Below are 24,121 nucleotides of genomic sequence, written 5' to 3'. Positions count from 1 at the left end.
TACTGAGAATCTTCACCATCAAGTATGGTGAAATCCCCAAAGACTGAAAGATAACATTACTTAATCCAGTCTAAGGAGTAAACAAGTCACTCAATAACCTTCCTTGATTCATAACCGCCCCTGAAGAAAAGAATTCCTTTCCTTGTTTGATTCTGGTCAACTCTTTCTAGAAAAAAATCAAGAGGAAAGGAAAGTATCCAGTTACAGTGACCACATGGCCTAATGGACATGTCATCTGACTGCAGATCAGAAGATTGAGGTTTTGAGTCCCTTTGTGGTTGACAGGTTAGCTCTATTGAAGGAAAGAACCTCAAGTGTATAAATTGTTCACTCTGGCTGGATTAAGTTCTCCGACAAATTTTGTCGGGAAAGTAGCCCACCAGAGGCCGGTTAGCTCAGATGGTTAGAGCGTGGTGCTAATAACGCCAAGGTCATGGGTTCAATCCCCATACTGGCCATTTACTTTGAAAAAGACACCAATTCTAATTCTCCAAGGAGGAAACAAAGAATCCCATTTGAACCCTTACCTTCAACTGAGACCAGTTTTCAATAGTGTTCTCCTTACCCTCTGAAATGTATTGATTTCTTGTTTGGTAGGGATATCTAAAGAATTATGTCGTTACAAGGACCACGTGGACAAGGCGTCTGACTTCGAATCAGAAGATTGAGGGTTTCGTGTCCCTTCGTGGTTGACACGTTAGCTTTGTTGACGGTAAGAACCCCAAGTGTATAAATTGTCCAATCTAGCTGGATTAAGTTCTCTGACAAAGTTTGTTATGAGGCTAGTCAAGGCAGGCTGGTTAGCTATGGTTAGAGCATGGTGCTAATAACGCCAAGGTCATGGGTTCAATCCCCATACTGGCCATTTACTTTGAAAAAGACACCAATTCTAATTCTCCAAGGAGGAAACAAAGAATCCCATTTGAACCCTTACCTTTGACTGAGACCAGTTTTCAATAGTGTTTTCCTTACCCTCTGAAATGTATTGATTTCTTGTTTGGTAGGGATATCTAAAGAATTGTGCAATTACAGGGACCACGTGGCCTAATGGACAAGGCATCTGACTTCGAATCAGAAGATTGAGGGTTCGAGTCCCTTCGTGGTTAGCTTTGTTGACGGTAAGAACCCCAGTAATACACGGTAAGTGTATAAATTGTCCACTCTAGCTGGATTAAGTTCTCTGACAAAGTTTGTTATAAGGATAGTCAAGGCAGGCTGGTTAGAGCATGGTGCTAATAACACCAAGGTGTTCCTGGCCAATTACTGAATGATACATATACTGTAATACATTCCATAGAAGAGAGAAAGCACAAAAAATACTGAGAATCTTCACCGTCAAGTATGGTGAAATCCCCAAAGACTGAAAGATAACATTACTTAATCCAGTCTAAGGAGTAAACAAGTCACTCAATAACCTTCCTTGATTCATAACTGCCCCTGAAGAAAATAATTCCTTTCCTTGTTTGATTCTGGTCAACTCTTTCTAGAAAAAAATCAAGAGGAAAGGAAAGTATCCAGTTACAGTGACCACATGGCCTAATGGACATGTCATCTGACTTCAGATCAGAAGATTGAGATTTTGAGTCCCTTTGTGGTTGACAGGTTAGCTCTATTGAAGGAAAGAACCTCAAGTGTATAAATTGTTCACTCTGGCTGGATTAAGTTCTCCGACAAATTTTGTCGGGAAAGTAGCCCACCAGAAGCCGGTTAGCTCAGATGGTTAGAGTGTGGTGCTAATAATGCCAAGGTCATGGGTTCAATCCCCATACTGGCCATTTACTTTGAAAAAGACACCAATTCTAATTATCCAAGGAGGAAACAAAGAATCCCATTTGAACCCTTACCTTTGACTGAGACCAGTTTTCAATAGTGTTTTCCTTACCTTCAACTGAGACCAGTTTTCAATAGTGTTCACCTTACCCTCTGAAATGTATTGATTTCTTGTTTGGTAGGGATATCTAAAGAATTATGTCGTTACAAGGACCACGTGGACAAGGCGTCTGACTTCGAATCAGAAGATTGAGGGTTCGTGTCCCTTCGTGGTTGACACGTTAGCTTTGTTGATGGTAAGAACCCCAAGTGTATAAATTGTCCAATCTAGCTGGATTAAGTTCTCTGACAAAGTTTGTTATGAGGATAGTCAAGGCAGGCTGATTAGCTATGGTTAGAGCATGGTGCTAATAACGCCAAGGTCATGGGTTCAATCCCCATACTGGCCATTTACTTTGAAAAAGACACCAATTCTAGTTCTCCAAGGAGGAAACAAAGAATCCCATTTGAACCCTTACCTTTGACTGAGACCAGTTTTCAATAGTGTTTTCCTTACCTTCAACTGAGACCAGTTTTCAATAGTGTTCTCCTTACCCTCTGAAATGTATTGATTTCTTGTTTGGTAGGGATATCTAAAGAATTATGTCGTTACAAGGACCACGTGGACAAGGCGTCTGACTTCGAATCAGAAGATTGAGGGTTCGTGTCCCTTCGTGGTTGACACGTTAGCTTTGTTGACGGTAAGAACCCCAAGTGTATAAATTGTCCAATCTAGCTGGATTAAGTTCTCTGACAAAGTTTGTTATGAGGATAGTCAAGGCAGGCTGGTTAGCTATGGTTAGAGCATGGTGCTAATAACGCCAAGGTCATGGGTTCAATCCCCATACTGGCCATTTACTTTGAAAAAGACACCAATTCTAATTCTCCAAGGAGGAAACAAAGAATCCCATTTGAACCCTTACCTTTGACTGAGACCAGTTTTCAATAGTGTTTTCCTTACCCTCTGAAATGTATTGATTTCTTGTTTGGTAGGGATATCTAAAGAATTGTGCAATTACAGGGACCACGTGGCCTAATGGACAAGGCGTCTGACTTCGAATCAGAAGATTGAGGGTTCGAGTCCCTTCGTGGTTAGCTTTGTTGACGGTAAGAACCCCGGTAATACACGGTAAGTGTATAAATTGTCCACTCTAGCTGGATTAAGTTCTCTGACAAAGTTTGTTATAAGGATAGTCAAGGCAGGCTGGTTAGCTATGGTTAGAGCATGGTGCTAATAACACCAAGGTGTTACTGGCCAATTACTGAATGATACATATACTGTAATACATTCCATAGAAGAGAGAAAGCACAAAAAATACTGAGAATCTTCACCGTCAAGTATGGTGAAATCCCCAAAGACTGAAAGATAACATTACTTAATCCAGTCTAAGGAGTAAACAAGTCACTCAATAACCTTCCTTGATTCATAACCGCCCCTGAAGAAAAGAATTCCTTTCCTTGTTTGATTCTTGTCAACTCTTTCTAGAAAAAAATCAAGAGGAAAGGAAAGTATCCAGTTACAGTGACCACATGGCCTAATGGACATGTCATCTGACTGCAGATCAGAAGATTGAGGTTTTGAGTCCCTTTGTGGTTGACAGGTTAGCTCTATTGAAGGAAAGAACCTCAAGTGTATAAATTGTTCACTCTGGCTGGATTAAGTTCTCCGACAAATTTTGTCGGGAAAGTAGCCCACCAGAGGCCGGTTAGCTCAGATGGTTAGAGCGTGGTGCTAATAACGCCAAGGTCATGGGTTCAATCCCCATACTGGCCATTTACTTTGAAAAAGACACCAATTCTAATTCTCCAAGGAGGAAACAAAGAATCCCATTTGAACCCTTACCTTTGACTGAGACCAGTTTTCAATAGTGTTTTCCTTACCTTCAACTGAGACCAGTTTTCAATAGTGTTCACCTTACCCTCTGAAATGTATTGATTTCTTGTTTGGTAGGGATATCTAAAGAATTATGTCGTTACAAGGACCACGTGGACAAGGCGTCTGACTTCGAATCAGAAGATTGAGGGTTCGTGTCCCTTCGTGGTTGACACGTTAGCTTTGTTGATGGTAAGAACCCCAAGTGTATAAATTGTCCAATCTAGCTGGATTAAGTTCTCTGACAAAGTTTGTTATGAGGATAGTCAAGGCAGGCTGATTAGCTATGGTTAGAGCATGGTGCTAATAACGCCAAGGTCATGGGTTCAATCCCCATACTGGCCATTTACTTTGAAAAAGACACCAATTCTAGTTCTCCAAGGAGGAAACAAAGAATCCCATTTGAACCCTTACCTTTGACTGAGACCAGTTTTCAATAGTGTTTTCCTTACCCTCTGAAATGTATTGATTTCTTGTTTGGTAGGGATATCTAAAGAATTGTGCAATTACAGGGACCACGTGGCCTAATGGACAAGGCGTCTGACTTCGAATCAGAAGATTGAGGGTTCGAGTCCCTTCGTGGTCAGCTTTGTTGACGATAAGAACCCCGGTAATACACGGTAAGTGTATAAATTGTCCACTCTAGCTGGATTAAGTTCTCTGACAAAGTTTGTTATAAGGATAGTCAAGGCAGGCTGGTTAGCTATGGTTAGAGCATGGTGCTAATAACACCAAGGTGTTACTGGCCAATTACTGAATGATACATATACTGTAATACATTCCATAGAAGAGAGAAAGCACAAAAAATACTGAGAATCTTCACCGTCAAGTATGGTGAAATCCCCAAAGACTGAAAGATAACATTACTTAATCCAGTCTAAGGAGTAAACAAGTCACTCAATAACCTTCCTTGATTCATAACCGCCCCTGAAGAAAAGAATTCCTTTCCTTGTTTGATTCTGGTCAACTCTTTCTAGAAAAAAATCAAGAGGAAAGGAAAGTATCCAGTTACAGTGACCACATGGCCTAATGGACATGTCATCTGACTGCAGATCAGAAGATTGAGGTTTTGAGTCCCTTTGTGGTTGACAGGTTAGCTCTATTGAAGGAAAGAACCTCAAGTGTATAAATTGTTCACTCTGGCTGGATTAAGTTCTCCGACAAATTTTGTCGGGAAAGTAGCCCACCAGAGGCCGGTTAGCTCAGATGGTTAGAGCGTGGTGCTAATAACGCCAAGGTCATGGGTTCAATCCCCATACTGGCCATTTACTTTGAAAAAGACACCAATTCTAATTCTCCAAGGAGGAAACAAAGAATCCCATTTGAACCCTTACCTTTGACTGAGACCAGTTTTCAATAGTGTTTTCCTTACCTTCAACTGAGACCAGTTTTCAATAGTGTTCACCTTACCCTCTGAAATGTATTGATTTCTTGTTTGGTAGGGATATCTAAAGAATTGTGCAATTACAGGGACCACGTGGCCTAATGGACAAGGCATCTGACTTCAAATCAGAAGATTGAGGGTTCAAGTCCCTTCGTGGTTAGCTTTGTTGACGGTAAGAACCCCAGTAATACACGGTAAGTGTATAAATTGTCCACTCTAGCTGGATTAAGTTCTCTGACAAAGTTTGTTATAAGGATAGTCAAGGCAGGCTGGTTAGAGCATGGTGCTAATAACACCAAGGTGTTCCTGGCCAATTACTGAATGATACATATACTGTAATACATTCCATAGAAGAGAGAAAGCACAAAAAATACTGAGAATCTTCACCGTCAAGTATGGTGAAATCCCCAAAGACTGAAAGATAACATTACTTAATCCAGTCTAAGGAGTAAACAAGTCACTCAATAACCTTCCTTGATTCATAACTGCCCCTGAAGAAAATAATTCCTTTCCTTGTTTGATTCTGGTCAACTCTTTCTAGAAAAAAATCAAGAGGAAAGGAAAGTATCCAGTTACAGTGACCACATGGCCTAATGGACATGTCATCTGACTTCAGATCAGAAGATTGAGGTTTTGAGTCCCTTTGTGGTTGACAGGTTAGCTCTATTGAAGGAAAGAACCTCAAGTGTATAAATTGTTCACTCTGGCTGGATTAAGTTCTCCGACAAATTTTGTCGGGAAAGTAGCCCACCAGAAGCCGGTTAGCTCAGATGGTTAGAGTGTGGTGCTAATAATGCCAAGGTCATGGGTTCAATCCCCATACTGGCCATTTACTTTGAAAAAGACACCAATTCTAATTCTCCAAGGAGGAAACAAAGAATCCCATTTGAACCCTTACCTTTGACTGAGACCAGTTTTCAATAGTGTTTTCCTTACCTTAAACTGAGACCAGTTTTCAATAGTGTTCTCCTTACCCTCTGAAATGTATTGATTTCTTGTTTGGTAGGGATATCTAAAGAATTATGTCGTTACAAGGACCACGTGGACAAGGCGTCTGACTTCGAATCAGAAGATTGAGGGTTCGTGTCCCTTCGTGGTTGACACGTTAGCTTTGTTGATGGTAAGAACCCCAAGTGTATAAATTGTCCAATCTAGCTGGATTAAGTTCTCTGACAAAGTTTGTTATGAGGATAGTCAAGGCAGGCTGGTTAGCTATGGTTAGAGCATGGTGCTAATAACGCCAAGGTCATGGGTTCAATCCCCATACTGGCCATTTACTTTGAAAAAGACACCAATTCTAATTCTCCAAGGAGGAAACAAAGAATCCCATTTGAACCCTTACCTTTGACTGAGACCAGTTTTCAATAGTGTTTTCCTTACCTTCAACTGAGACCAGTTTTCAATAGTGTTCTCCTTACCCTCTGAAATGTATTGATTTCTTGTTTGGTAGGGATATCTAAAGAATTATGTCGTTACAAGGACCACGTGGACAAGGCGTCTGACTTCAAATCAGAAGATTGAGGGTTCGTGTCCCTTCGTGGTTGACACGTTAGCTTTGTTGACGGTAAGAACCCCAAGTGTATAAATTGTCCAATCTAGCTGGATTAAGTTCTCTGACAAAGTTTGTTATGAGGATAGTCAAGGCAGGCTGGTTAGCTATGGTTAGAGCATGGTGCTAATAACGCCAAGGTCATGGGTTCAATCCCCATACTGGCCATTTACTTTGAAAAAGACACCAATTCTAATTCTCCAAGGAGGAAACAAAGAATCCCATTTGAACCCTTACCTTTGACTGAGACCAGTTTTCAATAGTGTTTTCCTTACCCTCTGAAATGTATTGATTTCTTGTTTGGTAGGGATATCTAAAGAATTGTGCAATTACAGGGACCACGTGGCCTAATGGACAAGGCGTCTGACTTCGAATCAGAAGATTGAGGGTTCGAGTCCCTTCGTGGTTAGCTTTGTTGACGGTAAGAACCCCGGTAATACACGGTAAGTGTATAAATTGTCCACTCTAGCTGGATTAAGTTCTCTGACAAAGTTTGTTATAAGGATAGTCAAGGCAGGCTGGTTAGCTATGGTTAGAGCATGGTGCTAATAACACCAAGGTGTTACTGGCCAATTACTGAATGATACATATACTGTAATACATTCCATAGAAGAGAGAAAGCACAAAAAATACTGAGAATCTTCACCGTCAAGTATGGTGAAATCCCCAAAGACTGAAAGATAACATTACTTAATCCAGTCTAAGGAGTAAACAAGTCACTCAATAACCTTCCTTGATTCATAACCGCCCCTGAAGAAAAGAATTCCTTTCCTTGTTTGATTCTTGTCAACTCTTTCTAGAAAAAAATCAAGAGGAAAGGAAAGTATCCAGTTACAGTGACCACATGGCCTAATGGACATGTCATCTGACTGCAGATCAGAAGATTGAGGTTTTGAGTCCCTTTGTGGTTGACAGGTTAGCTCTATTGAAGGAAAGAACCTCAAGTGTATAAATTGTTCACTCTGGCTGGATTAAGTTCTCCGACAAATTTTGTCGGGAAAGTAGCCCACCAGAGGCCGGTTAGCTCAGATGGTTAGAGCGTGGTGCTAATAACGCCAAGGTCATGGGTTCAATCCCCATACTGGCCATTTACTTTGAAAAAGACACCAATTCTAATTCTCCAAGGAGGAAACAAAGAATCCCATTTGAACCCTTACCTTTGACTGAGACCAGTTTTCAATAGTGTTTTCCTTACCTTCAACTGAGACCAGTTTTCAATAGTGTTCACCTTACCCTCTGAAATGTATTGATTTCTTGTTTGGTAGGGATATCTAAAGAATTATGTCGTTACAAGGACCACGTGGACAAGGCGTCTGACTTCGAATCAGAAGATTGAGGGTTCGTGTCCCTTCGTGGTTGACACGTTAGCTTTGTTGATGGTAAGAACCCCAAGTGTATAAATTGTCCAATCTAGCTGGATTAAGTTCTCTGACAAAGTTTGTTATGAGGATAGTCAAGGCAGGCTGATTAGCTATGGTTAGAGCATGGTGCTAATAACGCCAAGGTCATGGGTTCAATCCCCATACTGGCCATTTACTTTGAAAAAGACACCAATTCTAGTTCTCCAAGGAGGAAACAAAGAATCCCATTTGAACCCTTACCTTTGACTGAGACCAGTTTTCAATAGTGTTTTCCTTACCCTCTGAAATGTATTGATTTCTTGTTTGGTAGGGATATCTAAAGAATTGTGCAATTACAGGGACCACGTGGCCTAATGGACAAGGCGTCTGACTTCGAATCAGAAGATTGAGGGTTCGAGTCCCTTCGTGGTTAGCTTTGTTGACGATAAGAACCCCGGTAATACACGGTAAGTGTATAAATTGTCCACTCTAGCTGGATTAAGTTCTCTGACAAAGTTTGTTATAAGGATAGTCAAGGCAGGCTGGTTAGCTATGGTTAGAGCATGGTGCTAATAACACCAAGGTGTTACTGGCCAATTACTGAATGATACATATACTGTAATACATTCCATAGAAGAGAGAAAGCACAAAAAATACTGAGAATCTTCACCGTCAAGTATGGTGAAATCCCCAAAGACTGAAAGATAACATTACTTAATCCAGTCTAAGGAGTAAACAAGTCACTCAATAACCTTCCTTGATTCATAACCGCCCCTGAAGAAAAGAATTCCTTTCCTTGTTTGATTCTGGTCAACTCTTTCTAGAAAAAAATCAAGAGGAAAGGAAAGTATCCAGTTACAGTGACCACATGGCCTAATGGACATGTCATCTGACTGCAGATCAGAAGATTGAGGTTTTGAGTCCCTTTGTGGTTGACAGGTTAGCTCTATTGAAGGAAAGAACCTCAAGTGTATAAATTGTTCACTCTGGCTGGATTAAGTTCTCCGACAAATTTTGTCGGGAAAGTAGCCCACCAGAGGCCGGTTAGCTCAGATGGTTAGAGCGTGGTGCTGATAACGCCAAGGTCATGGGTTCAATCCCCATACTGGCCATTTACTTTGAAAAAGACACCAATTCTAATTCTCCAAGGAGGAAACAAAGAATCCCATTTGAACCCTTACCTTTGACTGAGACCAGTTTTCAATAGTGTTTTCCTTACCTTCAACTGAGACCAGTTTTCAATAGTGTTCACCTTACCCTCTGAAATGTATTGATTTCTTGTTTGGTAGGGAAATCTAAAGAATTGTGCAATTACAGGGACCACGTGGCCTAATGGACAAGGCATCTGACTTCAAATCAGAAGATTGAGGGTTCAAGTCCCTTCGTGGTTAGCTTTGTTGACGGTAAGAACCCCAGTAATACACGGTAAGTGTATAAATTGTCCACTCTAGCTGGATTAAGTTCTCTGACAAAGTTTGTTATAAGGATAGTCAAGGCAGGCTGGTTAGAGCATGGTGCTAATAACACCAAGGTGTTCCTGGCCAATTACTGAATGATACATATACTGTAATACATTCCATAGAAGAGAGAAAGCACAAAAAATACTGAGAATCTTCACCGTCAAGTATGGTGAAATCCCCAAAGACTGAAAGATAACATTACTTAATCCAGTCTAAGGAGTAAACAAGTCACTCAATAACCTTCCTTGATTCATAACTGCCCCTGAAGAAAATAATTCCTTTCCTTGTTTGATTCTGGTCAACTCTTTCTAGAAAAAAATCAAGAGGAAAGGAAAGTATCCAGTTACAGTGACCACATGGCCTAATGGACATGTCATCTGACTTCAGATCAGAAGATTGAGATTTTGAGTCCCTTTGTGGTTGACAGGTTAGCTCTATTGAAGGAAAGAACCTCAAGTGTATAAATTGTTCACTCTGGCTGGATTAAGTTCTCCGACAAATTTTGTCGGGAAAGTAGCCCACCAGAAGCCGGTTAGCTCAGATGGTTAGAGTGTGGTGCTAATAATGCCAAGGTCATGGGTTCAATCCCCATACTGGCCATTTACTTTGAAAAAGACACCAATTCTAATTCTCCAAGGAGGAAACAAAGAATCCCATTTGAACCCTTACCTTTGACTGAGACCAGTTTTCAATAGTGTTTTCCTTACCTTAAACTGAGACCAGTTTTCAATAGTGTTCTCCTTACCCTCTGAAATGTATTGATTTCTTGTTTGGTAGGGATATCTAAAGAATTATGTCGTTACAAGGACCACGTGGACAAGGCGTCTGACTTCGAATCAGAAGATTGAGGGTTCGTGTCCCTTCGTGGTTGACACGTTAGCTTTGTTGATGGTAAGAACCCCAAGTGTATAAATTGTCCAATCTAGCTGGATTAAGTTCTCTGACAAAGTTTGTTATGAGGATAGTCAAGGCAGGCTGGTTAGCTATGGTTAGAGCATGGTGCTAATAACGCCAAGGTCATGGGTTCAATCCCCATACTGGCCATTTACTTTGAAAAAGACACCAATTCTAATTCTCCAAGGAGGAAACAAAGAATCCCATTTGAACCCTTACCTTTGACTGAGACCAGTTTTCAATAGTGTTTTCCTTACCTTCAACTGAGACCAGTTTTCAATAGTGTTCTCCTTACCCTCTGAAATGTATTGATTTCTTGTTTGGTAGGGATATCTAAAGAATTATGTCGTTACAAGGACCACGTGGACAAGGCGTCTGACTTCGAATCAGAAGATTGAGGGTTCGTGTCCCTTCGTGGTTGACACGTTAGCTTTGTTGACGGTAAGAACCCCAAGTGTATAAATTGTCCAATCTAGCTGGATTAAGTTCTCTGACAAAGTTTGTTATGAGGATAGTCAAGGCAGGCTGGTTAGCTATGGTTAGAGCATGGTGCTAATAACGCCAAGGTCATGGGTTCAATCCCCATACTGGCCATTTACTTTGAAAAAGACACCAATTCTAATTCTCCAAGGAGGAAACAAAGAATCCCATTTGAACCCTTACCTTTGACTGAGACCAGTTTTCAATAGTGTTTTCCTTACCCTCTGAAATGTATTGATTTCTTGTTTGGTAGGGATATCTAAAGAATTGTGCAATTACAGGGACCACGTGGCCTAATGGACAAGGCGTCTGACTTCGAATCAGAAGATTGAGGGTTCGAGTCCCTTCGTGGTTAGCTTTGTTGACGGTAAGAACCCCGGTAATACACGGTAAGTGTATAAATTGTCCACTCTAGCTGGATTAAGTTCTCTGACAAAGTTTGTTATAAGGATAGTCAAGGCAGGCTGGTTAGCTATGGTTAGAGCATGGTGCTAATAACACCAAGGTGTTACTGGCCAATTACTGAATGATACATATACTGTAATACATTCCATAGAAGAGAGAAAGCACAAAAAATACTGAGAATCTTCACCGTCAAGTATGGTGAAATCCCCAAAGACTGAAAGATAACATTACTTAATCCAGTCTAAGGAGTAAACAAGTCACTCAATAACCTTCCTTGATTCATAACCGCCCCTGAAGAAAAGAATTCCTTTCCTTGTTTGATTCTTGTCAACTCTTTCTAGAAAAAAATCAAGAGGAAAGGAAAGTATCCAGTTACAGTGACCACATGGCCTAATGGACATGTCATCTGACTGCAGATCAGAAGATTGAGGTTTTGAGTCCCTTTGTGGTTGACAGGTTAGCTCTATTGAAGGAAAGAACCTCAAGTGTATAAATTGTTCACTCTGGCTGGATTAAGTTCTCCGACAAATTTTGTCGGGAAAGTAGCCCACCAGAGGCCGGTTAGCTCAGATGGTTAGAGCGTGGTGCTAATAACGCCAAGGTCATGGGTTCAATCCCCATACTGGCCATTTACTTTGAAAAAGACACCAATTCTAATTCTCCAAGGAGGAAACAAAGAATCCCATTTGAACCCTTACCTTTGACTGAGACCAGTTTTCAATAGTGTTTTCCTTACCTTCAACTGAGACCAGTTTTCAATAGTGTTCACCTTACCCTCTGAAATGTATTGATTTCTTGTTTGGTAGGGATATCTAAAGAATTATGTCGTTACAAGGACCACGTGGACAAGGCGTCTGACTTCGAATCAGAAGATTGAGGGTTCGTGTCCCTTCGTGGTTGACACGTTAGCTTTGTTGATGGTAAGAACCCCAAGTGTATAAATTGTCCAATCTAGCTGGATTAAGTTCTCTGACAAAGTTTGTTATGAGGATAGTCAAGGCAGGCTGATTAGCTATGGTTAGAGCATGGTGCTAATAACGCCAAGGTCATGGGTTCAATCCCCATACTGGCCATTTACTTTGAAAAAGACACCAATTCTAGTTCTCCAAGGAGGAAACAAAGAATCCCATTTGAACCCTTACCTTTGACTGAGACCAGTTTTCAATAGTGTTTTCCTTACCTTCAACTGAGACCAGTTTTCAATAGTGTTCTCCTTACCCTCTGAAATGTATTGATTTCTTGTTTGGTAGGGATATCTAAAGAATTATGTCGTTACAAGGACCACGTGGACAAGGCGTCTGACTTCGAATCAGAAGATTGAGGGTTCGTGTCCCTTCGTGGTTGACACGTTAGCTTTGTTGACGGTAAGAACCCCAAGTGTATAAATTGTCCAATCTAGCTGGATTAAGTTCTCTGACAAAGTTTGTTATGAGGATAGTCAAGGCAGGCTGGTTAGCTATGGTTAGAGCATGGTGCTAATAACGCCAAGGTCATGGGTTCAATCCCCATACTGGCCATTTACTTTGAAAAAGACACCAATTCTAATTCTCCAAGGAGGAAACAAAGAATCCCATTTGAACCCTTACCTTTGACTGAGACCAGTTTTCAATAGTGTTTTCCTTACCCTCTGAAATGTATTGATTTCTTGTTTGGTAGGGATATCTAAAGAATTGTGCAATTACAGGGACCACGTGGCCTAATGGACAAGGCGTCTGACTTCGAATCAGAAGATTGAGGGTTTGAGTCCCTTCGTGGTTAGCTTTGTTGACGGTAAGAACCCCGGTAATACACGGTAAGTGTATAAATTGTCCACTCTAGCTGGATTAAGTTCTCTGACAAAGTTTGTTATAAGGATAGTCAAGGCAGGCTGGTTAGCTATGGTTAGAGCATGGTGCTAATAACACCAAGGTGTTACTGGCCAATTACTGAATGATACATATACTGTAATACATTCCATAGAAGAGAGAAAGCACAAAAAATACTGAGAATCTTCACCGTCAAGTATGGTGAAATCCCCAAAGACTGAAAGATAACATTACTTAATCCAGTCTAAGGAGTAAACAAGTCACTCAATAACCTTCCTTGATTCATAACCGCCCCTGAAGAAAAGAATTCCTTTCCTTGTTTGATTCTTGTCAACTCTTTCTAGAAAAAAATCAAGAGGAAAGGAAAGTATCCAGTTACAGTGACCACATGGCCTAATGGACATGTCATCTGACTTCAGATCAGAAGATTGAGGTTTTGAGTCCCTTTGTGGTTGACAGGTTAGCTCTATTGAAGGAAAGAACCTCAAGTGTATAAATTGTTCACTCTGGCTGGATTAAGTTCTCCGACAAATTTTGTCGGGAAAGTAGCCCACCAGAGGCCGGTTAGCTCAGATGGTTAGAGCGTGGTGCTAATAACGCCAAGGTCATGGGTTCAATCCCCATACTGGCCATTTACTTTGAAAAAGACACCAATTCTAATTCTCCAAGGAGGAAACAAAGAATCCCATTTGAACCTTTGACTGAGACCAGTTTTCAATAGTGTTCTCCTTACCCTCTGAAATGTATTGATTTCTTGTTTGGTAGGGATATCTAAAGAATTATGTCGTTACAAGGACCACGTGGACAAGGCATCTGACTTCGAATCAGAAGATTGAGGGTTCGAGTCCCTTCGTGGTTAGCTTTGTTGACGGTAAGAACCCCGGTAATACACGGTAAGTGTATAAATTGTCCACTCTAGCTGGATTAAGTTCTCTGACAAAGTTTGTTATAAGGATAGTCAAGGCAGGCTGGTTAGAGCATGGTGCTAATAACACCAAGGTGTCACTGGCCAATTACTGAATGATACATATACTGTAATACATTCCATAGAAGAGAGAAAACACAAAAAATACTGAGAATCTTCACCGTCAAGTATGGTGAAATCCCCAAAGACTGAAAGATAACATTACTTAATCCAGTCTAAGGAGTAAACAAGTCACTCAATAACCTTCCTTGATTCATAACCGCCCCTGAAGAAAAGAATTCCTTTCCTTGTTTGATTCTGGTCAACTCTTTCGAGAAAAAAATCAAGAGGAAAGGAAAGTATCCAGTTACAGTGACCACATGGCCTAATGGACATGTCATCTGACTGCAGATCAGAAGATTGAGATTTTGAGTCCCTTTGTGGTTGACAGGTTAGCTCTATTGAAGGAAAGAACCTCAAGTGTATAAATTGTTCACTCTGGCTGGATTAAGTTCTCCGACAAATTTTGTCGGGAAAGTAGCCCACCAGAGGCCGGTTAGCTCAGATGGTTAGAGCGTGGTGCTAATAACACCAAGGTCATGGGTTCAATCCCCATACTGGCCATTTACTTTGAAAAAGACACCAATTCTAATTCTCCAAGGAGGAAACAAAGAATCCCATTTGAACCCTTACCTTTGACTGAGACCAGTTTTCAATAGTGTTTTCCTTACCTTCAACTGAGACCAGTTTTCAATAGTGTTCTCCTTACCCTCTGAAATGTATTGATTTCTTGTTTGGTAGGGATATCTAAAGAATTATGTCGTTACAAGGACCACGTGGACAAGGCGTCTGACTTCGAATCAGAAGATTGAGGGTTCGTGTCCCTTCGTGGTTGACACGTTAGCTTTGTTGACGGTAAGAACCCCAAGTGTATAAATTGTCCAATCTAGCTGGATTAAGTTCTCTGACAAAGTTTGTTATGAGGATAGTCAAGGCAGGCTGGTTAGCTATGGTTAGAGCATGGTGCTAATAACGCCAAGGTCATGGGTTCAATCCCCATACTGGCCATTTACTTTGAAAAAGACACCAATTCTAATTCTCCAAGGAGGAAACAAAGAATCCCATTTGAACCCTTACCTTTGACTGAGACCAGTTTTCAATAGTGTTTTCCTTACCCTCTGAAATGTATTGATTTCTTGTTTGGTAGGGATATCTAAAGAATTGTGCAATTACAGGGACCACGTGGCCTAATGGACAAGGCATCTGACTTCGAATCAGAAGATTGAGGGTTCGAGTCCCTTCGTGGTTAGCTTTGTTGACGGTAAGAACCCCGGTAATACACGGTAAGTGTATAAATTGTCCACTCTAGCTGGATTAAGTTCTCTGACAAAGTTTGTTATAAGGATAGTCAAGGCAGGCTGGTTAGCTATGGTTAGAGCATGGTGCTAATAACACCAAGGTGTTACTGGCCAATTACTGAATGATACATATACTGTAATACATTCCATAGAAGAGAGAAAGCACAAAAAATACTGAGAATCTTCACCGTCAAGTATGGTGAAATCCCCAAAGACTGAAAGATAACATTACTTAATCCAGTCTAAGGAGTAAACAAGTCACTCAATAACCTTCCTTGATTCATAACCGCCCCTGAAGAAAATAATTCCTTTCCTTGTTTGATTCTTGTCAACTCTTTCTAGAAAAAAATCAAGAGGAAAGGAAAGTATCCAGTTACAGTGACCACATGGCCTAATGGACATGTCATCTGACTTCAGATCAGAAGATTGAGGTTTTGAGTCCCTTTGTGGTTGACAGGTTAGCTCTATTGAAGGAAAGAACCTCAAGTGTATAAATTGTTCACTCTGGCTGGATTAAATTCTCCGACAAATTTTGTCGGGAAAGTAGCCCACCAGAGGCCGGTTAGCTCAGATGGTTAGAGCGTGGTGCTAATAACGCCAAGGTCATGGGTTCAATCCCCATACTGGCCATTTACTTTGAAAAAGACACCAATTCTAATTCTCCAAGGAGGAAACAAAGAATCCCATTTGAACCCTTACCTTTGACTGAGACCAGTTTTCAATAGTGTTTTCCTTACCTTCAACTGAGACCAGTTTTCAATAGTGTTCTCCTTACCCTCTGAAATGTATTGATTTCTTGTTTGGTAGGGATATCTAAAGAATTATGTCGTTACAAGGACCACGTGGACAAGGCGTCTGACTTCGAATCAGAAGATTGAGGGTTCGTGTCCCTTCGTGGTTGACACGTTAGCTTTGTTGACGGTAAGAACCCCAAGTGTATAAATTGTCCAATCTAGCTGGATTAAGTTCTCTGACAAAGTTTGTTATGAGGATAGTCAAGGCAGGCTGGTTAGCTATGGTTAGAGCATGGTGCTAATAACGCCAAGGTCATGGGTTCAATCCCCATACACGCCATTTACTTTGAAAAAGACACCAATTCTAATTCTCCAAGGAGGAAACAAAGAATCCCATTTGAACCCTTACCTTTGACTGAGACCAGTTTTCAATAGTGTTTTCCTTACCCTCTGAAATGTACTGATTTCTTGTTTGGTAGGGATATCTAAAGAATTGTGCAATTACAGGGACCACGTGGCCTAATGGACAAGGCATCTGACTTCGAATCAGAAGATTGAGGGTTCGAGTCCCTTCGTGGTTAGCTTTGTTGACGGTAAGAACCCCGGTAATACACGGTAAGTGTATAAATTGTCCACTCTAGCTGGATTAAGTTCTCTGACAAAGTTTGTTATAAGGATAGTCAAGGCAGGCTGGCTAGCTATGGTTAGAGCATGGTGCTAATAACACCAAGGTGTTACTGGCCAATTACTGAATGATACATATACTGTAATACATTCCATAGAAGAGAGAAAGCACAAAAAATACTGAGAATCTTCACCGTCAAGTATGGTGAAATCCCCAAAGACTGAAAGATAACATTACTTAATCCAGTCTAAGGAGTAAACAAGTCACTCAATAACCTTCCTTGATTCATAACCGCCCCTGAAGAAAATAATTCCTTTCCTTGTTTGATTCTTGTCAACTCTTTCTAGAAAAAAATCAAGAGGAAAGGAAAGTATCCAGTTACAGTGACCACATGGCCTAATGGACATGTCATCTGACTTCAGATCAGAAGATTGAGGTTTTGAGTCCCTTTGTGGTTGACAGGTTAGCTCTATTGAAGGAAAGAACCTCAAGTGTATAAATTGTTCACTCTGGCTGGATTAAATTCTCCGACAAATTTTGTCGGGAAAGTAGCCCACCAGAGGCCGGTTAGCTCAGATGGTTAGAGCGTGGTGCTAATAACGCCAAGGTCATGGGTTCAATCCCCATACTGGCCATTTACTTTGAAAAAGACACCAATTCTAATTCTCCAAGGAGGAAACAAAGAATCCCATTTGAACTCTTACCTTTGACTGAGACCAGTTTTCAATAGTGTTTTCCTTACCTTCAACTGAGACCAGTTTTCAATAGTGTTCTCCTTACCCTCTGAAATGTATTGATTTCTTGTTTGGTAGGGATATCTAAAGAATTATGTCGTTACAAGGACCACGTGGACAAGGCGTCTGACTTCGAATCAGAAGATTGAGGGTTCGTGTCCCTTCGTGGTTGACACGTTAGCTTTGTTGACGGTAAGAACCCCAAGTGTATAAATTGTCCAATCTAGCTGGATTAAGTTCTCTGACAAAGTTTGTTATGAGGATAGTCAAGGCAGGCTGGTTAGCTATGGTTAGAGCATGGTGCTAATAACGCCAAGGTCATGGGTTCAATCCCCATACTGGCCATTTACTTTGAAAAAGTAAATGTACCCTCTGAATGTACCCTCTGAAATGTATTGATTTCTTGTTTGGTAGGAATATCTAAAGAATTGTGCAATTACAGGGACCACGTGGCCTAATGGACAAGGCGTCTGACTTCGAATCAGAAGATTGAGGGTTCGAGTCCCTTCGTGGTTAGCTTTGTTGACGGTAAGAACCCCGGTAATACACGGTAAGTGTATAATTTGTCCACTCTAGCTGGATTAAGTTCTCTGACAAAGTTTGTTATAAGGATAGTCAAGGCAGGCTGGTTAGCTATGGTTAGAGCATGGTGCTAATAACACCAAGGTGTTACTGGCCAATTACTGAATGATACATATACTGTAATACATTCCATAGAAGAGAGAAAGCACAAAAAATACTGAGAATCTTCACCGTCAAGTATGGTGAAATCCCCAAAGACTGAAAGATAACATTACTTAATCCAGTCTAAGGAGTAAACAAGTCACTCAACAACCTTCCTTGATTCATAACCGCCCCTGAAGAAAAGAATTCCTTTCCTTGTTTGATTCTGGTCAACTCTTTCTAGAAAAAAATCAAGAGGAAAGGAAAGTATCCAGTTACAGTGACCACATGGCCTAATGGACATGTCATCTGACTGCAGATCAGAAGATTGAGGTTTTGAGTCCCTTTGTGGTTGACAGGTTAGCTCTATTGAAGGAAAGAACCTCAAGTGTATAAATTGTTCACTCTGGCTGGATTAAGTTCTCCGACAAATTTTGTCGGGAAAGTAGCCCACCAGAGGCTGGTTAGCTCAGATGGTTAGAGCATGGTGCTAATAACGCCAAGGTCATGGGTTCAATCCCCACACTGGCCATTTACTTTGAAAAAGACACCAATTCTAATTCTCCAAGGAGGAAACAAAGAATCCCATTTGAACCCTTACCTTTGACTGAGACCAGTTTTCAATAGTGTTTTCCTTACCTTCAACTGAGACCAGTTTTCAATAGTGTTCTCCTTACCCTCTGAAATGTATTGATTTCTTGTTTGGTAGGGATATCTAAAGAATTATGTCGTTACAAGGACCACGTGGACAAGGCATCTGACTTCGAATCAGAAGATTGAGGGTTCGTGTCACTTCGTGGTTGACACGTTAGCTTTGTTGACGGTAAGAACCCCAAGTGTATAAATTGTCCAATCTAGCTGGATTAAGTTCTCTGACAAAGTTTGTTATGAGGATAGTCAAGGCAGGCTGGTTAGCTATGGTTAGAGCATGGTGCTAATAACGCCAAGGTCATGGGTTCAATCCCCATACTGGCCATTTACTTTGAAAAAGACACCAATTCTAATTCTCCAAGGAGGAAACAAAGAATCCCATTTGAACCCTTACCTTTGACTGAGACCAGTTTTCAATAGTGTTTTCCTTACCCTCTGAAATGTATTGATTTCTTGTTTGGTAGGGATATCTAAAGAATTGTGCAATTACAGGGACCACGTGGCCTAATGGACAAGGCGTCTGACTTCGAATCAGAAGATTGAGGGTTCGAGGTCCTTCGTGGTTAGCTTTGTTGACGGTAAGAACCCCGGTAATACACGGTAAGTGTATAATTTGTCCACTCTAGCTGGATTAAGTTCTCTGACAAAGTTTGTTATAAGGATAGTCAAGGCAGGCTGGTTAGCTATGGTTAGAGCATGGTGCTAATAACACCAAGGTGTTACTGGCCAATTACTGAATGATACATATACTGTAATACATTCCATAGAAGAGAGAAAGCACAAAAAATACTGAGAATCTTCACCGTCAAGTATGGTGAAATCCCCAAAGACTGAAAGATAACATTACTTAATCCAGTCTAAGGAGTAAACAAGTCACTCAACAACCTTCCTTGATTCATAACCGCCCCTGAAGAAAAGAATTCCTTTCCTTGTTTGATTCTGGTCAACTCTTTCTAGAAAAAAATCAAGAGGAAAGGAAAGTATCCAGTTACAGTGACCACATGGCCTAATGGACATGTCATCTGACTGCAGATCAGAAGATTGAGGTTTTGAGTCCCTTTGTGGTTGACAGGTTAGCTCTATTGAAGGAAAGAACCTCAAGTGTATAAATTGTTCACTCTGGCTGGATTAAGTTCTCCGACAAATTTTGTCGGGAAAGTAGCCCACCAGAGGTCGGTTAGCTCAGATGGTTAGAGCATGGTGCTAATAACGCCAAGGTCATGGGTTCAATCCCCATACTGGCCATTTACTTTGAAAAAGACACCAATTCTAATTCTCCAAGGAGGAAACAAAGAATCCCATTTGAACCCTTACCTTTGACTGAGACCAGTTTTCAATAGTGTCTTCCTTACCTTCAACTGAGACCAGTTTTCAATAGTGTTCTCCTTACCCTCTGAAATGTATTGATTTCTTGTTTGGTAGGGATATCTAAAGAATTATGTCGTTACAAGGACCACGTGGACAAGGCGTCTGACTTCGAATCAGAAGATTGAGGGTTCGTGTCCCTTCGTGGTTGACACGTTAGCTTTGTTGACGGTAAGAACCCCAAGTGTATAAATTGTCCAATCTAGCTGGATTAAGTTCTCTGACAAAGTTTGTTATGAGGAGAGTCAAGGCAGGCTGGTTAGCTATGGTTAGAGCATGGTGCTAATAACGCCAAGGTCATGGGTTCAATCCCCATACTGGCCATTTACTTTGAAAAAGACACCAATTCTAATTCTCCAAGGAGGAAACAAAGAATCCCATTTGAACCCTTACCTTTGACTGAGACCAGTTTTCAATAGTGTTTTCCTTACCTTCAACTGAGACCAGTTTTCAATAGTGTTCTCCTTACCCTCTGAAATGTATTGATTTCTTGTTTGGTAGGGATATCTAAAGAATTATGTCGTTACAAGGACCACGTGGACAAGGCGTCTGACTTCGAATCAGAAGATTGAGGGTTCGTGTCCCTTCGTGGTTGACACGTTAGCTTTGTTGACGGTAAGAACCCCAAGTGTATAAATTGTCCAATCTAGCTGGATTAAGTTCTCTGACAAAGTTTGTTATGAGGATAGTCAAGGCAGGCTGGTTAGCTATGGTTAGAGCATGGTGCTAATAACGCCAAGGTCATGGGTTCAATCCCCATACACGCCATTTACTTTGAAAAAGACACCAATTCTAATTCTCCAAGGAGGAAACAAAGAATCCCATTTGAACCCTTACCTTTGACTCAGACCAGTTTTCAATAGTGTTTTCCTTACCCTCTGAAATGTACTGATTTCTTGTTTGGTAGGGATATCTAAAGAATTGTGCAATTACAGGGACCACGTGGCCTAATGGACAAGGCGTCTGACTTCGAATCAGAAGATTGAGGGTTCGAGTCCCTTCGTGGTTAGCTTTGTTGACGGTAAGAACCCCAGTAATACACGGTAAGTGTATAAATTGTCCACTCTAGCTGGATTAAGTTCTCTGACAAAGTTTGTTATAAGGATAGTCAAGGCAGGCTGGTTAGCTATGGTTAGAGCATGGTGCTAATAACACCAAGGTGTTACTGGTATACAAGTATGGTGAAATCCCCAAAGACTGAAAGATAACATTACTTAATCCAGTCTAAGGAGTAAACAAGTCACTCAATAACCTTCCTTGATTCATAACCGCCCCTGAAGAAAATAATTCCTTTCCTTGTTTGATTCTTGTCAACTCTTTCTAGAAAAAAATCAAGAGGAAAGGAAAGTATCCAGTTACAGTGACCACATGGCCTAATGGACATGTCATCTGACTTCAGATCAGAAGATTGAGGTTTTGAGTCCCTTTGTGGTTGACAGGTTAGCTCTATTGAAGGAAAGAACCTCAAGTGTATAAATTGTTCTCTCTGGCTGGATTAAATTCTCCGACAAATTTTGTCGGGAAAGTAGCCCACCAGAGGCCGGTTAGCTCAGATGGTTAGAGCGTGGTGCTAATAACGCCAAGGTCATGGGTTCAATCCCCATACTGGCCATTTACTTTGAAAAAGACACCAATTCTAATTCTCCAAGGAGGAAACAAAGAATCCCATTTGAACCCTTACCTTTGACTGAGACCAGTTTTCAATAGTGTTCTCCTTACCCTCTGAAATGTATTGATTTCTTGTTTGGTAGGGATATCTAAAGAATTATGTCGTTACAAGGACCACGTGGACAAGGCGTCTGACTTCGAATCAGAAGATTGAGGGTTCGTGTCCCTTCGTGGTTGACACGTTAGCTTTGTTGACGGTAAGAACCCCAAGTGTATAAATTGTCCAATCTAGCTGGATTAAGTTCTCTGACAAAGTTTGTTATGAGGATAGTCAAGGCAGGCTGGTTAGCTATGGTTAGAGCATGGTGCTAATAACGCCAAGGTCATGGGTTCAATCCCCATACTGGCCATTTACTTTGAAAAAGACACCAATTCTAATTCTCCAAGGAGGAAACAAAGAATCCCATTTGAACCCTTACCTTTGACTGAGACCAGTTTTCAATAGTGTTTTCCTTACCCTCTGAAATGTATTGATTTCTTGTTTGGTAGGGATATCTAAAGAATTGTGCAATTACAGGGACCACGTGGCCTAATGGACAAGGCGTCTGACTTCGAATCAGAAGATTGAGGGTTCGAGTCCCTTCGTGGATAGCTTTGTTGACGGTAAGAACCCCGGTAATACACGGTAAGTGTATAAATTGTCCACTCTAGCTGGATTAAGTTCTCTGACAAAGTTTGTTATAAGGATAGTCAAGGCAGGCTGGTTAGCTATGGTTAGAGCATGGTGCTAATAACACCAAGGTGTTACTGGCCAATTACTGAATGATACATATACTGTAATACATTCCATAGAAGAGAGAAAGCACAAAAAATACTGAGAATCTTCACCGTCAAGTATGGTGAAATCCCCAAAGACTGAAAGATAACATTACTTAATCCAGTCTAAGGAGTAAACAAGTCACTCAACAACCTTCCTTGATTCATAACCGCCCCTGAAGAAAAGAATTCCTTTCCTTGTTTGATTCTGGTCAACTCTTTCTAGAAAAAAATCAAGAGGAAAGGAAAGTATCCAGTTACAGTGACCACATGGCCTAATGGACATGTCATCTGACTGCAGATCAGAAGATTGAGGTTTTGAGTCCCTTTGTGGTTGACAGGTTAGCTCTATTGAAGGAAAGAACCTCAAGTGTATAAATTGTTCACTCTGGCTGGATTAAGTTCTCCGACAAATTTTGTCGGGAAAGTAGCCCACCAGAGGCCGGTTAGCTCAGATGGTTAGAGCATGGTGCTAATAACGCCAAGGTCATGGGTTCAATCCCCATACTGGCCATTTACTTTGAAAAAGACACCAATTCTAATTCTCCAAGGAGGAAACAAAGAATCCCATTTGAACCCTTACCTTTGACTGAGACCAGTTTTCAATAGTGTTTTCCTTACCTTCAACTGAGACCAGTTTTCAATAGTGTTCTCCTTACCCTCTGAAATGTATTGATTTCTTGTTTGGTAGGGATATCTAAAGAATTATGTCGTTACAAGGACCACGTGGACAAGGCGTCTGACTTCGAATCAGAAGATTGAGGGTTCGTGTCCCTTCGTGGTTGACACGTTAGCTTTGTTGACGGTAAGAACCCCAAGTGTATAAATTGTCCAATCTAGCTGGATTAAGTTCTCTGACAAAGTTTGTTATGAGGAGAGTCAAGGCAGGCTGGTTAGCTATGGTTAGAGCATGGTGCTAATAACGCCAAGGTCATGGGTTCAATCCCCATACTGGCCATTTACTTTGAAAAAGACACCAATTCTAATTCTCCAAGGAGGAAACAAAGAATCCCATTTGAACCCTTACCTTTGACTGAGACCAGTTTTCAATAGTGTTTTCCTTACCTTCAACTGAGACCAGTTTTCAATAGTGTTCTCCTTACCCTCTGAAATGTATTGATTTCTTGTTTGGTAGGGATATCTAAAGAATTATGTCGTTACAAGGACCACGTGGACAAGGCGTCTGACTTCGAATCAGAAGATTGAGGGTTCGTGTCCCTTCGTGGTTGACACGTTAGCTTTGTTGACGGTAAGAACCCCAAGTGTATAAATTGTCCAATCTAGCTGGATTAAGTTCTCTGACAAAGTTTGTTATGAGGATAGTCAAGGCAGGCTGGTTAGCTATGGTTAGAGCATGGTGCTAATAACGCCAAGGTCATGGGTTCAATCCCCATACACGCCATTTACTTTGAAAAAGACACCAATTCTAATTCTCCAAGGAGGAAACAAAGAATCCCATTTGAACCCTTACCTTTGACTCAGACCAGTTTTCAATAGTGTTTTCCTTACCCTCTGAAATGTACTGATTTCTTGTTTGGTAGGGATATCTAAAGAATTGTGCAATTACAGGGACCACGTGGCCTAATGGACAAGGCGTCTGACTTCGAATCAGAAGATTGAGGGTTCGAGTCCCTTCGTGGTTAGCTTTGTTGACGGTAAGAACC

General features: G+C 41.0%; 30 non-coding genes across 30 annotated transcripts; all 30 read left to right on the top strand.

Moving 5' to 3' along the window:
• Window positions 1-384: 384 nt before the first annotated feature.
• On the top strand, window positions 385-458 carry trnai-aau (transfer RNA isoleucine (anticodon AAU)). Its single transcript has one exon. It is a non-coding gene; the product is annotated as a tRNA-Ile (tRNA).
• A 575-nt stretch (window positions 459-1,033) lies between these two features.
• On the top strand, window positions 1,034-1,106 carry trnar-ucg (transfer RNA arginine (anticodon UCG)). Its single transcript has one exon. It is a non-coding gene; the product is annotated as a tRNA-Arg (tRNA).
• A 595-nt stretch (window positions 1,107-1,701) lies between these two features.
• Window positions 1,702-1,775, top strand: trnai-aau (transfer RNA isoleucine (anticodon AAU)). The gene has a single exon. It is a non-coding gene; the product is annotated as a tRNA-Ile (tRNA).
• Window positions 1,776-2,831: 1,056 nt separating this feature from the next.
• Window positions 2,832-2,904, top strand: trnar-ucg (transfer RNA arginine (anticodon UCG)). The gene has a single exon. It is a non-coding gene; the product is annotated as a tRNA-Arg (tRNA).
• A 605-nt stretch (window positions 2,905-3,509) lies between these two features.
• On the top strand, window positions 3,510-3,583 carry trnai-aau (transfer RNA isoleucine (anticodon AAU)). The gene has a single exon. It is a non-coding gene; the product is annotated as a tRNA-Ile (tRNA).
• A 612-nt stretch (window positions 3,584-4,195) lies between these two features.
• On the top strand, window positions 4,196-4,268 carry trnar-ucg (transfer RNA arginine (anticodon UCG)). Its single transcript has one exon. It is a non-coding gene; the product is annotated as a tRNA-Arg (tRNA).
• A 605-nt stretch (window positions 4,269-4,873) lies between these two features.
• trnai-aau (transfer RNA isoleucine (anticodon AAU)) lies at window positions 4,874-4,947 on the top strand. Its single transcript has one exon. It is a non-coding gene; the product is annotated as a tRNA-Ile (tRNA).
• Window positions 4,948-5,821: 874 nt separating this feature from the next.
• trnai-aau (transfer RNA isoleucine (anticodon AAU)) lies at window positions 5,822-5,895 on the top strand. Its single transcript has one exon. It is a non-coding gene; the product is annotated as a tRNA-Ile (tRNA).
• A 1,056-nt stretch (window positions 5,896-6,951) lies between these two features.
• trnar-ucg (transfer RNA arginine (anticodon UCG)) lies at window positions 6,952-7,024 on the top strand. Its single transcript has one exon. It is a non-coding gene; the product is annotated as a tRNA-Arg (tRNA).
• A 605-nt stretch (window positions 7,025-7,629) lies between these two features.
• Window positions 7,630-7,703, top strand: trnai-aau (transfer RNA isoleucine (anticodon AAU)). The gene has a single exon. It is a non-coding gene; the product is annotated as a tRNA-Ile (tRNA).
• Window positions 7,704-8,315: 612 nt separating this feature from the next.
• trnar-ucg (transfer RNA arginine (anticodon UCG)) lies at window positions 8,316-8,388 on the top strand. Its single transcript has one exon. It is a non-coding gene; the product is annotated as a tRNA-Arg (tRNA).
• Window positions 8,389-8,993: 605 nt separating this feature from the next.
• On the top strand, window positions 8,994-9,067 carry trnai-aau (transfer RNA isoleucine (anticodon AAU)). The gene has a single exon. It is a non-coding gene; the product is annotated as a tRNA-Ile (tRNA).
• An 874-nt stretch (window positions 9,068-9,941) lies between these two features.
• trnai-aau (transfer RNA isoleucine (anticodon AAU)) lies at window positions 9,942-10,015 on the top strand. The gene has a single exon. It is a non-coding gene; the product is annotated as a tRNA-Ile (tRNA).
• Window positions 10,016-11,071: 1,056 nt separating this feature from the next.
• On the top strand, window positions 11,072-11,144 carry trnar-ucg (transfer RNA arginine (anticodon UCG)). The gene has a single exon. It is a non-coding gene; the product is annotated as a tRNA-Arg (tRNA).
• A 605-nt stretch (window positions 11,145-11,749) lies between these two features.
• On the top strand, window positions 11,750-11,823 carry trnai-aau (transfer RNA isoleucine (anticodon AAU)). Its single transcript has one exon. It is a non-coding gene; the product is annotated as a tRNA-Ile (tRNA).
• Window positions 11,824-12,879: 1,056 nt separating this feature from the next.
• On the top strand, window positions 12,880-12,952 carry trnar-ucg (transfer RNA arginine (anticodon UCG)). Its single transcript has one exon. It is a non-coding gene; the product is annotated as a tRNA-Arg (tRNA).
• A 605-nt stretch (window positions 12,953-13,557) lies between these two features.
• Window positions 13,558-13,631, top strand: trnai-aau (transfer RNA isoleucine (anticodon AAU)). Its single transcript has one exon. It is a non-coding gene; the product is annotated as a tRNA-Ile (tRNA).
• An 822-nt stretch (window positions 13,632-14,453) lies between these two features.
• Window positions 14,454-14,527, top strand: trnai-aau (transfer RNA isoleucine (anticodon AAU)). Its single transcript has one exon. It is a non-coding gene; the product is annotated as a tRNA-Ile (tRNA).
• Window positions 14,528-15,139: 612 nt separating this feature from the next.
• trnar-ucg (transfer RNA arginine (anticodon UCG)) lies at window positions 15,140-15,212 on the top strand. Its single transcript has one exon. It is a non-coding gene; the product is annotated as a tRNA-Arg (tRNA).
• Window positions 15,213-15,817: 605 nt separating this feature from the next.
• trnai-aau (transfer RNA isoleucine (anticodon AAU)) lies at window positions 15,818-15,891 on the top strand. The gene has a single exon. It is a non-coding gene; the product is annotated as a tRNA-Ile (tRNA).
• Window positions 15,892-16,503: 612 nt separating this feature from the next.
• trnastop-uca (transfer RNA opal suppressor (anticodon UCA)) lies at window positions 16,504-16,576 on the top strand. Its single transcript has one exon. It is a non-coding gene; the product is annotated as a tRNA-Arg (tRNA).
• Window positions 16,577-17,181: 605 nt separating this feature from the next.
• On the top strand, window positions 17,182-17,255 carry trnai-aau (transfer RNA isoleucine (anticodon AAU)). The gene has a single exon. It is a non-coding gene; the product is annotated as a tRNA-Ile (tRNA).
• Window positions 17,256-17,797: 542 nt separating this feature from the next.
• trnar-ucg (transfer RNA arginine (anticodon UCG)) lies at window positions 17,798-17,870 on the top strand. The gene has a single exon. It is a non-coding gene; the product is annotated as a tRNA-Arg (tRNA).
• Window positions 17,871-18,475: 605 nt separating this feature from the next.
• On the top strand, window positions 18,476-18,549 carry trnai-aau (transfer RNA isoleucine (anticodon AAU)). Its single transcript has one exon. It is a non-coding gene; the product is annotated as a tRNA-Ile (tRNA).
• A 1,290-nt stretch (window positions 18,550-19,839) lies between these two features.
• trnai-aau (transfer RNA isoleucine (anticodon AAU)) lies at window positions 19,840-19,913 on the top strand. The gene has a single exon. It is a non-coding gene; the product is annotated as a tRNA-Ile (tRNA).
• Window positions 19,914-20,969: 1,056 nt separating this feature from the next.
• Window positions 20,970-21,042, top strand: trnar-ucg (transfer RNA arginine (anticodon UCG)). Its single transcript has one exon. It is a non-coding gene; the product is annotated as a tRNA-Arg (tRNA).
• A 529-nt stretch (window positions 21,043-21,571) lies between these two features.
• On the top strand, window positions 21,572-21,645 carry trnai-aau (transfer RNA isoleucine (anticodon AAU)). The gene has a single exon. It is a non-coding gene; the product is annotated as a tRNA-Ile (tRNA).
• A 574-nt stretch (window positions 21,646-22,219) lies between these two features.
• Window positions 22,220-22,295, top strand: trnar-ucg (transfer RNA arginine (anticodon UCG)). The gene has a single exon. It is a non-coding gene; the product is annotated as a tRNA-Arg (tRNA).
• Window positions 22,296-22,897: 602 nt separating this feature from the next.
• On the top strand, window positions 22,898-22,971 carry trnai-aau (transfer RNA isoleucine (anticodon AAU)). Its single transcript has one exon. It is a non-coding gene; the product is annotated as a tRNA-Ile (tRNA).
• A 1,056-nt stretch (window positions 22,972-24,027) lies between these two features.
• Window positions 24,028-24,100, top strand: trnar-ucg (transfer RNA arginine (anticodon UCG)). Its single transcript has one exon. It is a non-coding gene; the product is annotated as a tRNA-Arg (tRNA).
• Window positions 24,101-24,121: the final 21 nt, after the last annotated feature.

This window comes from Labrus bergylta, chromosome 10 (genome assembly GCF_963930695.1).
Source record: "Labrus bergylta chromosome 10, fLabBer1.1, whole genome shotgun sequence".
Taxonomy (NCBI): domain Eukaryota; kingdom Metazoa; phylum Chordata; class Actinopteri; order Labriformes; family Labridae; genus Labrus; species Labrus bergylta.
This window is presented reverse-complemented; position numbering and strand designations above follow the sequence as displayed.